At 40.7% G+C, this 12,676-nt stretch overlaps 1 protein-coding gene across 2 annotated transcripts in view; it reads right to left on the reverse strand.

Moving 5' to 3' along the window:
* The window catches only part of LOC146344868 (cyclic AMP-responsive element-binding protein 5-like), a 121,651-nt gene that overhangs the window by 73,379 nt on the left and 35,596 nt on the right, over positions 1-12,676 (reverse strand). The gene's annotated exons all lie outside the window — the stretch shown is intronic.

A 12,676-nucleotide genomic window follows, 5' to 3' on the forward strand; every position in this document is an offset into this window, starting at 1 on the left:
AAAAAGATGAGTGTTTTTCTAGCTAAAATACAACAAAAGTGGTTACATTATACTGCTCAATTTGGGGAAAATTTCCCTCAGGGATTGAGATCTAAGAAGTTATTAACACATGTGAATGAGGCTGAGCTTGTAATTTAAACATGCATTTCAGGACTGGTTTATGTGTGTTTTTTTAGTAGGCAACCCAGTCCTAACTTCCTTAAGAACTATTGCTGGCAATGGTTTAACTCAGACATTCCCAACCTGGTGCCCTCCAGAAGTGCTGGACTATAAATACCATTATCCCCAGCCAGCACAACCCATGCTGGCAGGATATGATGGAGGTTGTTGTCCAAAATATCTGGAGGGCATCAACCTGGGGAAGCCTGGTTTAACTGGATAAATCAAATTTCTAATAACACATTATGGAGTGGTGGTGGTAAGAAAACATACAAGCAGAATGGAAAGATGAAGGCATTTCTCTCATACTCATCTCAGAAAACCTGCCCCTCTAAAGTGTGAAAATGTTTTAAACTTTATGTTTAAATTCACACTTGGATATATTAAAACTATGAAGAATTGTTTTTTTTTAAAGTTGCTTTATACAACTAAAACTGACAACTAATTCTTAGTTTTCTTCCACCTGGAAAAAATAAGCCTTACTTAAAACAAACAAACCCTGAACTCAATGCAAAGTGTGTTGTTAGAAGCCTGACACAGTGTACTTTTGTATTTTATACATATTTTGAAATGAATTTAAATTAAGAAAAATACTGAAGGCGAGAGTCCCTTAAGGAGTATTAGCATCACAAGTTTCAAACAAAAGAAAAAAAAAACAAGCTTTGTTTTTAAGTAGCTCGTTTATTGTCCTTCACATCATGATTGGAAAATGGTATGCGGGGAGGGACGCACATTCAACCCAGAATATATTCCTGTTCTTGGAGAACGTGCAGTGAGAAGGTGGGACTTCCAAGAGAAATACACACTAAAAAGAAAGTCATATGGTGTGTGAATAAGTCTCAGTGTAAGTGAAATATAATATTAATAATAAATAAACCAGACATCACAATATTTCATCTGGGAAATAGGGATTTCAGATGCCAGCCTGGTTCTACTTCAGAGAATATTTTCTTATATAGCACCTGTCATATTAGCAAGTTTATCAAGTGATAGGATTGTCACATTATAAGCAATAATTACATTTGTCTGAAGTCTGATTGGTTCAACCTTTATTTACATACAGGGCCCTTGTAAAACTTAGGCAGGGTTGACCACCTGCCGAGGGCTCACACCTTAGCAGGGGCCCACTGCCAAGAGCTCCTTGGAGTCGCCCCTCCTACTGAGTAGAGCCACTGCCTACTTGCTCACTGATTCTCTGCCTGTCAAGCAAGCATGTAGTAGCAACGATGAGAGAAAGGAGAAGAAACGATAACAGCTGGCAACAGTGGTGGTGAGAGTAGGGATGGACGAAAGTCCCTTACCTTATCCCGCAGCTTGCTTCATGGTGGGGGGGAGGCGCTCCGTCCCTCCCCCCGAAATTCTGGGAGAGGTGGGAGGCGCCCCATCCCTCCCCGCCGAAATTCTGGCCGGGGGGAAGGCGCCCCGTCCCTCCGGCTGCGAATCTCGTCTCCTGCCGAGATGCAAATAGCGGCGGCTCTAGCTGCCGCCGTTTGCGTCCCTGCAGTCAGCCGTAAATGTTTACGTAGACTACACATGCCCAAATAAGGAACGCAAATGGCGGCGCCCATGGGCACCGCCATTTGTGTACGCACTTCCCCCCCCCCCAAAGTCAGCCGTGATAGGCTACGTAAGGATTTACGTAGCCTATCACGGTGTTTTTTGAAAATCTAGCCGTGATAGGCTACGTAAATCTTTACGTAGCCTATCACTTTTGTTGTTGTTTTTTTTACTTGGAAATGGTGGCGGCGGCAGCCGGTCGGAAGACCGGCCGCCGCACCGCCGCTGGGAGCCGCCACCGCCAGGGACATTCACCAAAGGTAAGTCCCATTCCGGAGGGGGTGGCGGGGGGGTGGCGGACCGTTTCTCCACCAATTTCGGGGGGCCGAATGCGTTGGCATTCGGCCTCCCGGAGATTCGTGGAGAAATTCTCTGACATCCCTATGAGAAAGTAGACTTACCGAAGGGGTGCCTCACCCAAGGGCCATGAAAAAAAACCTGGGACCAGCACTGCTTATATACGTAGATGTTTTACTCTATTTCACTGGTGGGAAACTGAGGTTAAGAGACAGTGAGAACTTGCTCTGCGAAGCAAGGGCTGAGCAAAGATTTGAATGTGAGCACACATCTTAGAGGTCTAAGTCCTAGACTGTCCATGGAGCTGCACTGGCTTAGCTCATAATGCATGCATGTTAATTCACTTCAGGACTGCAATAATGTGAACATTTATGTACAATGGAAGCATCACAAAGAGAATTTTCATATCACACAGGGCTCCTTCAAACACACCTCAGCAAAGTCAGTTCACACATTCAGTTCCCAGCCTTCAAGTGTTGAGGAATCAAGTGGTCTACTTCCATGTGTGAACCTGCCAACAGTCTCCTAAGTACTTCAGTTTTACATATGGGACTTGTTCATGTATGATTACACGGATTTGGGCTGTAGTACATAGCATATCTAATATTTTGTTTCCTTTTTCCATCAAAATTTTTAAGAAACAATATATTATCAGTTCTACAACCCTTTCCCATTCATTACTATTCTATTCACATCTGACAAATTTATCAGCAGGCTGAATACCCTCCTCAGGTGGCGGAGCAGGAGGGGGCGAATACGTCCACCCTCCCTTGCCTGGAGAGCCCCTGTGGGCACTGCCACCACCCCTGCATCAGCCCCACTCACCAGCACATGCCTCAGCAACAGCCAGCAGGACCCCTTGGAACACCCCCCTGATCTCTTGCTCTGAGGACTCTCCCAGACTAAGAGATCAGGCAGGTAAGCTCCCTGCTAATGCCACACTTTGGAGTGTCCTCAAAGGGAGACATTGTGAGGTGGCCCTGGACACTGCCTGTATGGGGCGGGGGCAACGGAGTGGGCAGGTGGCAGCAGTGGGGGCTGAGCAGCAGCATGCATCCTCCCATCTCAGGGGGTGGGCCATCTTGCACCACCACTGGTGATCACATCTGATAAAGAAAAATGTGATAACAGAATTAAATCCGATTACCTTCAAGGAAGGACAGGCAGGTATTTGAGCTGCTGGGAGTGGGGGATGAGTTTTTGGCGACAATATGGGTTGTATTTTATTAGCCCCTTGTTTGTTTCTATGTTTATGAATTTTGTATTTATTAACTGACTTGGTATTTAAGTCTTGAACTGAATGTTTGTATATGGTAGTATTTCTATTGTCAGATAATTTTTCATATGGTTGTCTTTTCATAATGTATTTGATGTCATTGTATTAGCTTTTATTGGGGTTCCTTTTGTGGGGAATAGCAGGGTACAAATGAATGAGGAAGATTTGGCTGTTTGACTTATGTATTGTGGATGAAGACTTTTAGCACTGTGTTTTTAAAATTAAATTTATTCTATCTATATTTGTGTTGTGTTATACTGATTATGGTTTATATTGACTTTGTCTTCTGTTCACTCTGGAATGTTTTAGTATCCTTTCTTGTGTTAGTCACTTTAAGACTGCTTTTGCGGTGGGAAGCTGCAACGCATAAAGCAAAACCTTGAGCATCATTTTTGGTGGAAAGGTGGGATATACTTTTTTTTTAACCATTTCATTTTACTAGGCAACCAAGTACAGGTTGTAGCCAAAGAAAACAACAACAAACAACCAAATGATACAATACAGGAAGTTAACAATAAAAAATTCTATTACGAAGTTAAAATTCAATGAACAATATACAAATATTCAGTGCCTTACAAGAATATATGATCACAGATACCACATTTCTTAAACAAAACAATTATCCTCTTGGGCTAATTTGAGTTGGGCTGCTGTTGTCACAAATCTGGCTGTATTAAACATAACAGACTGGGATGTATTTGACAACAAAAATAGAATTTTATCCATTTCATTAAGGTTAGTTACAGGTGCTAGACTACTCATTAGATAGTTATCTCTTAGTATTTCATATAACTTGCAATGTAGCATGTAGTGTATAGTATCCTCAACCACATGACTACCACAATAGAAATTTAAGAAATTAATTGAATGTACTAATAAAGATCTAGGAGCAGGCGAGTGTTAAATTCAATTTTAATTTTATTGCGTTGACAACCAGTCATTTGCAAAACAGTGAACCACTCCATAAAGCTAAAACATATCAGACTAAAATACAGCCACTGGTTACATCCAGAAAAACAACAACCCTTAAAATTGAATATTTAAAACCTAAGGCCAAACCATCTTGGCTTGTCTTAGATTAAACTAAACAAAATTTGGGGGTTTGAGCAGGCGAGTGCTTCCCATGAAGATCTGAAAAGTCACCTTCAAAGTGTTATTTTTTTTACAATGCATACAGCGTAGCACACAATACCTAGGAGCCGAGGATTTGAAAATAAGACATCCGTAGGAATGTCCCAAGTTGATTCAAGACAGGGAAGCACCTGTACACAATTTGTGAATGATCTCACTCCGACATGGCTTTCAGTGATGGTAATTCAAGCTATACGATGGGGTCATGGACAAATCAGCTATGGAAGTATTCCAGATTTCCTAGCTTTGAACTCTTCCTACAATATTCAACAGAACTTACCAAAAAACCTAATAACATCAGATGATATAACATTTGGAAGGTACAGCTCTATGCTTTAGGCATCTCCTGTGAATTGCTAGGTTGCTGGATCACTCTGCTACAAAACACAGTTTAAGCACTGTGCTTTGTTTTTCCAAGATCGCTGTGGAATATTTGGTGATTATATTTGCCCCTTCTGGGACCAAGTGCTTAATTTTAAAAGCAAGCGTTGCCACATCAAAACCTCCCTAGCAGTCTCACTCACTGCCCTGAAAACTCTCCCTAATCTTCAGTATATAGTGACATGTTATATGTTCTCAGTAGTGAAGTAAATACCCTTTGCACATGTTCAGAGGTCCCTTTCCTCTTTCCTATCACATTACGTTTTACAGAACTGGTCTCTGGCATTGAAAAATAGGTGACAGTACCGAAGCCTGGGTTGAATTAAACCCCACTTTCAGCATATGTGAATTAATTATTGCACCGTTCAAAACTGCTAATTCGTTACATAGTTTTATTCAAACAACATAAATTTCAAACTAAATGGAGCTTACTTTCAAGTAAACATTGTTAGGACTGGGATGAAGAATGAGATAACTGTATGGGGTTGGATGGATCCAGATTTAGGTATGTGCAACTGGGCTGGCAGAAGTAGCCTTCTTCGTCCCCTCCTCCCCATAGCAGCACTTCCAACCCCCTGAAAATGCTACACAGAGGATCAGGGACCCAGCTGAATAGGATGATCTGTGGTATAAAGGGGGATCCCCAAATATCAGGCAGAGCCACCATCCTTGAGTGAAGCTCACCCATCAACAGAAAGAGATCCAGGATGCAACTCAAGAAAACCCTTCAAGCAGCATATAAAGATCTTTGTGTGACTTGAAAATCTTTTACTCTTTACACCAAAGAAAGTGAAAAGGTAACATTACCGTTTCCCTTATTATCTGGGATCAACACAGCAACAACTGTCTATACTGAAATAATTATATTTGATATTAGCTAAGTTACTAACAGATGGAAACAAATATCAAGCCTCAAGTACCATTTAACAAATTGCTCCAAATCAAAACATCACCTACAGAACATGTTATGATGTGATTAATTGGTAAAATGCTGACTTTTTTTTTACTTGCAGTAAACAATTTAAACATCTGCTAAGCTTTCAAGGAGCACAAAGGCTATACTTAAATGAATCAATGCCATTTGACTTTAAGCCTCTGAAGTGATAGTCAGCAGAATTTGTGGAACCGCTTTCAAAGATATACATGAATTATTTACAAGCCTAGCAGCATGAGCCCAGACATGTTTACTTGGAAGTAACCTCCACTCAGTTCAGTGGGACTTAGGGCACAATCCTATGCATGTTTAGACAGAAAAAAGTCCTACAACTCCCAGCATTCCTCAGCCAGCATGCTGGCTGAGGAATGCTGGGAGTTGTAGGGCTTTTTTTCTGTCTAAATATGCACAGTATTGTGCCCTTACGTACTAGAATGTATGCTTATAATTTCAGCTAAAGGCTATGCTCCAAAACATACTTTCTTGGAAGGAAATACCATTGAAATAATGGTATTCACTTTCAAGTAGATATTATACATCAAGTAGATATTAAATATAGCTTATACATTTAATTCTTGCCAGCAGAGGCCTGGGTCAGTAGAGTTGACATAAAACCACCACACTATAGAATAGACACTGGCGCTTACATTATATTCCTGTTACTACTATTAATATTAGTAGCAATAGAATATGAATAGTAGCTGTAATAGTAGTGGTAACTGACAGTAATCTTCCCTAAAAGCTAAGCTGAGAGGTACGGGTATATGGCTTCTTTGATTATTTATTAAGCACCTGGATTAAACTAAAGATGCTGTATAATCAGTAAAAGACAACGGCTGTGACCATAGATTATTATTACTAATAAATCTAATAAAACATGTTGTTACATTGGATCCAAAGGAAAGTGCTGGATCTGAAAGTGCCTTTCTGCTCATGGAAGGTATCCTTCTACACACATAAAGACTCCATCCACAAGTGGAAGGAATGGTATCCTTTTCTATGGATCCAACCCACACCTTCCAGCTCATCATGCAGTACAGCCTGATTTCACAGCAACCATTGCCTATGTGGTAAGTTACAAAATTGGCTGTTTGGATGGATGCTAAGAATGCCTTGCTGCATAACTTTGTCAATTAAATGTGATGTAAATATGGAATGTAAAAACATGGAAAGATTAAGAAGTTGTTTTTGGTGGATTTAAGGACTCATGGAGGCAGGTCTTACAGAGGCAGTACCTATGGACGGAGGCAGCACCTAACGTATGCAGGATGGAAAGTGCAGAAGGCTTTATTAGCTGAAAATTAACAATGCAGGTTTATACTTGTCTGTCCAAAAGGAAGACCTGCTGAGTACAACTGGGCTTACTCCCAGTCAGGTGTATATAAGATTGCAGCCTTAGACTTACATTTTCATATTTATCTCAAATATTCTAATATTATGCTAAATATAATTTATAGAAGGAAGGAAGTAGCTATATTTCCTAAATTAAATCTGGTAGATCTGGCTACCTGAAAGACCTCTTTCTTCCCTATTTGATCCTTGAGGTCGACTGGTGAGGTTCTCCACCTGCCACATACTCCTGAGGTCTGCTCCACAGTTGTTCAGAGCAGGACCTTTAGCGTCGTGGCAGCCGCTATGTGGAATAATCGTCCCTCTGATATCAGACATGCGCCAATACTTTTTATTGTTAGGCACATGTTAATGATGCATCTGTTTATGCCACCCTTCCCTGGGTAGTTCAACTTATCATCTTATGAATATGTAGATATGATATAGTCTATGTATTGTTTTTTGTATCTTTTAATGTTTTTATTATTTGTGAATGCCACTTTGAAATCTGTAGATGTATAAAGTTTAGAAGTGCCCATAAATAAATAAAAGAAACCCATTTGTTTTTAATGCAGTGGGCTGTGCATTAAACAAGAGATTTAAAAAAGAGATTATATTTTTGAATGGGCATTTTAAATTCAAATCCCACTTGGGCATTGTGGGAACGGGGGGAATAGGACAATCTATTTTAAAAGGTCTCAGTCAGTTACAGAAAGCTACTGGGGTCGTTTCTCCAACTCAGATGTCAAAGCTCTAGAGCGGATAAGCACGAGTCTGGTTCATTCGTACTTCTCACGCCTTTCTAGAGGTTGATTTCACTGCCAGGCATGCCCAGCGACTTAGAGAAGCACAGGGTGACAGCAACCTCTAATGGCAAACGTGTGCACAGAAATATCATGGCTGGGTAGCATTTTCTTTTCTTTTTTAAAAGCAGTTCTTGTTTTTAACACCCATAACCGATCACTTTTGGAATTTATATAGAGCTCCTTTGTGCTGAATAAATGGGCTGCTGTGCCCTTTATTTTTTTGTTTTTTAAAAAAGCATTTTAAAGTTTTGTTCCAATTTACTGCTAAATATTGTCAGCTTCATGAGACTGTACAGGCAAAGGCTCTGACTCTTCAAATCCCAAAGCAATTATGCTATGAGAAAAAGAAAGTGCTGATAAAGTGTTCCCTTGGAGGCTGGACTCTGCTACGTTTCCTGAGCTTTCAAACAAACCTGTCAGTGAAACTGAAAGACAATCGAGTTTGTGTGAAGGTGGGGCAGAAGATCAGAGGTACGTTTAGAAAAGACGTCAAAAAATACCAGACGAAAGACACATTTAAACTGCAATCAGTCTTAGGAAGCCTGTACAACAAAGATGATGGATGTGGATTTTAGGGCTTATCATGTCTCAAGAGCCCACATAATTAATTCTGTGTTATTCAGGTAAATAGGTGACAAGCGTTACTGAGTGGCAGCAAATTGATTAGGAAGCTGAATACCAACACACAGATCTACATCAGCCAAAGTGGTGGTAGATGACATGTTGAGGGAAACTGGAAATTGTGCTCACTTTCAAAAGTGTATTTACTTTGTTTGACATAGTAGCACTGAGTTTGAAAAATATTTTCATGAATATAAAAGAGATTTGGCGATAATTCAGTATAACAAATCTGTAACACTTAAGGTGGGGAATGCAATTCAGAAGGAGACCATTTCCAAGAAAAACTCAGCCTGCAGCGTGAAATATCAAATGCATATTTTTTTCTCTAGAAGCGAAGATAAACTTAGAAGAATGCAGCACAAGCTAACCTCCTAGCTCTGTGTTCAGAGGGGAGTCCCGTTGACATACTTGCTCTTGCTTTAATTTGCTAGTTTGAGAGTTGTTGAAAAAAAATGACTTGAGTGTTTTGCCTTTTTTACATGGAAGAGGCATGAGGGCTGGAAGTGGTGAGTACTGGAAGTTGGATGGGTTGGATGGATCCAGGATCTGCCTTCCGTTGATAGAAGGGCTCCACTCGTGAAAGGTGCGTCTGCCAATTTTCAGGAATCCCCCCACCGCAACCCACCCCAGTCAGCAGTTACCCCATCCCTTTGTGTAGCAATTTCAGGGGGCTGCTGTAAAGAGAAGGGTGCATGGATGTCCACTTCTGCCAACCTAGTTGCACATGCCTGCATGGCTAGTAGCACACACCTACATGGATAGTCATATGCCTGGTACCATAAATGCTGGGCCAGTTCCAGGTATGAGGGGCCCTCCATTTCGGCCCCCAGCAGGCTTACTGGCAGTGGTGACAGGTTGTAGCAGGTTCGAGCCACCTGCCATTTTGAATTTCCCACATGTCCCACTGCAACATCACTCTGGTGGGTGGTTCACAGCTGCCCATCACTAAGCCCAGACCAGGGGAATTAGTGGATGGATGGGGCTACTTCTAGAGCAGACATCAGCCACAGTGGGCCCTACCAGGGGACGGGGTCCTGGCAACTGCCCAACGATTCTGGGTGGTGACACCAGACCTGCATGCACATATGCCAATACAAATCCAACTTTAATTAGCATTGCTTAATTTCTTTCATATGGCTTTTGTTTGTTTTTTCAAGCCTTTGTAAATGTAATGTTACAGACAAATTAAGCTCTTCCTCCCAGCACAGCAGAAAGAAGCTGGATTATTATCTCAATGTCAGATAAACGTAAAGCTGAATATTTAATTCTTGAGTACCAATGTTAACCTGTGTATTTACCTAAATATACAGTAATTAATACTACTAAATTATAAACATTTTAGAGGGTACAAGCTGTACCTAAAGTTAGCTTTAAAATGTAAAAAAAATGTTCTGGAAAACAAAACTATTTTGCAATGAAGAATTTGGATCTTGCATGCATTTTTATATTTACTTGGACATTTATTTAGGGTAAGCATCAAATTTGCATCTTTGAAACAGTTTGTTTCATTATGTGAATTAATCATGAGTCAAAGGAGACTTTTATAGGGTTTATGAACTTTATCCCAAAATTAAAATAAATAGTTTTAAAATGTGCATTATTTAAATCAGATTCATACAACTAGGATAAACTTTACATTTCTGATGGAAACAATGACATCTAGACAACTGTCTATCAAAACCAGGGGCAGAATTGGGGGGCTGGGGTGGGCGGCAGTGCCAGACTACCTAGTTATTTTAAAGAGTGATCTCAGCCTACCTAGTTATTATTATCTTAGAATCACCGTATTTAACATTTTACATGTGTTAGCTTAACAAAAAACAATAAATTTCTGAATTGGAGGTCCATTCACTGTGATGAAGAGTAGGCAAGCAAGCAACTTGATTATTGCTGAGGGAAGAACATTATATCATATCAGCTACAAGGGCCTACCCTCTTCTTTAGGTAGAATTCCACCCCTCATCAAAATTATGATGATTTTCACTTCTTTGGCACAAATATGGTTTTCTTCCCCAAACAAATATGGTTTCTTTCTCTCAATGTGGCTATGCAGACTTACATGGGAGTGAGATCCATTGGACACAGCAGGACTTCCTTCCTGGTAAACATGTACAGGATTACACTGGACAGCAGTATACATGTGCAAGATATGAGCAAAATGACAGATATAGGCACATATCTGCAGAGTTGTAATTTATGTCAGATGCAACCTAATCCTAAACATGTAGACCCAGAAGAACCATATTTAGTTGGGCTTCTTTTCCCGTAATTGTGCTGAGCACTGCAAGCCGTACAAAATAATCCCATGCATGTTTTACTCAGGTTCAAACTAAATGTGACACACAGTTGCATACCACCTTTCTCTTGACTTAAAGAAGCAGCCACCTCTGGAGGCTAAGTGTTTAAGCAGAGGAAAAGTGGGGGGAAGTACTGGTTAACCCTTTCCCCTGCAACCCTTTCCCACTCAAAATTACCTTCCTCCAGCTGCTTTTCCACCGGTGGGTGAAAAGATACAGATACCCATCTCATTTGGAGCTCAGACATCCCAAGTTCAATGGGTCTTACTCCATAGTAAGTGGGCATTTGGATCTCACTTAAGCTCCTCAAAATAAAACACCAAGATCACACACACACAGTTTTAAAAAAATATATAAGAAAAATGTAAAAATCACCTTCCTGGATCAGACAAAAGGTTCATCTAGTCTGGCAATATGACTTCAGCAGTGGTGCCAGGCTGGGAAACTCACAAAGAGGGCATAATGGTGATATCCATTCTTTGACATTTATCCCCGTATCTAGTACTCAGAACTTACCACTGATACCCAATGCATGAATCTGTTTAATACCCTTTGAAAGCCATCTAAGTTAATAGCCATCACCATATCTTGTAACAAAACTTTCAGGCTACATAGAATGCTCTGTCAGGCAGCAATTTGATTCAAAAAGCATTTGTACTTTTATGCCAACAGAGATTTGTCTGGAAAAATAATAGCAACCAATTGGTTTTGTATTTTCCTTGTCAGATCACTTTTCTATTCTCTCTTCTTTCTTATTCTGGTTTTCAATTTGTCTGCAGAACAGCTCTGTGAAACTCAAAAGCTCACTATCTTTAAACAGAGCATAGGCTCCACATTCACCAACAGAATTCCCCATTGCACTGCATTTACATTTCCTTGACCTTTATTATAATGGCTCTGGTCTTTGTGTTCACTGTATTTAGAGCTTCAAAACCTTCCTCCTATAATAAAAGGTTTTGAGGTTCACAGATGTGATTTTTTTTTCCGATGACAGATTAAAGGTTTGACGCACAGCTGAGTGCCATCAGACATGATATAAGTAGGCATTTTGTTTTTAAACCATAGCTTAGCCACAACGAAGGAGGTTTCTGTCTAGTCTGAGGCCAATTATGAAATGTGTGCAAACTCTCACTAGCAGATATAAGGTAAGTGAGATTATATCTACTGGACCAACTACTTGTAGAAAATATTTCACACTGTCAGACTCGCATCTACCATGCAATAGGTGTTCAGAGCAAAAAGAAAACTATCTCTGCTTATCACTTGTTGCATATAGCATAAAAAGCGGGCTTGTGTGTATGAGACCTGGTCTGTTCATCATGTCCATTTCTGTCATGTGGCGTTTCGTATGGTACCACCAACATGACTGAGTCTTTACAAGTGCATTGTAATCATAATGTAGCATATTTTGGGGCTGGAGCTTACCAGGCCCACACAGCCTGATCCACCAAGCAAAACACAACCCACCAAAATATGTATGATAACTTCCCAGGTGCTAGACCAGAGGCGGGCAACTTCAAGGGTCCAGGGGCAACTTTCTACCCACCAGGCCACCATCACCACTCCTGGTGCTGCTGCGTCGCTGAAATTTGGTGGCATGGCAGCAAAATCCCTTGAAATTTGGCAGCAAATCGCTATGGAGGGTTAAAAAGGCCACATTTAGCTTGAAAACAAGCTAAGCCTCCGTGGCAATTTGCTACTGAATTTAGGCAGCAAACCTTCAGGGCTTTTTTTCCCACCATGCCACCAAATTTCAATAGTGGGATGGCACCAGAGGACAGTGGTCTGTGGGATATGTGTCACCCACACCTATGCTAGATGAATGCTGTTTTTGAAGTCCTAGGGTCAAATTACACATTACATGGAATTCCATTTTTTCCCCTTTGGC

The sequence above is a fragment of the Heloderma suspectum genome, chromosome 5 (assembly GCF_057233095.1).
Source record: "Heloderma suspectum isolate Gila_16-S chromosome 5, 16-S_ref, whole genome shotgun sequence".
Lineage (NCBI taxonomy): Eukaryota > Metazoa > Chordata > Lepidosauria > Squamata > Helodermatidae > Heloderma > Heloderma suspectum.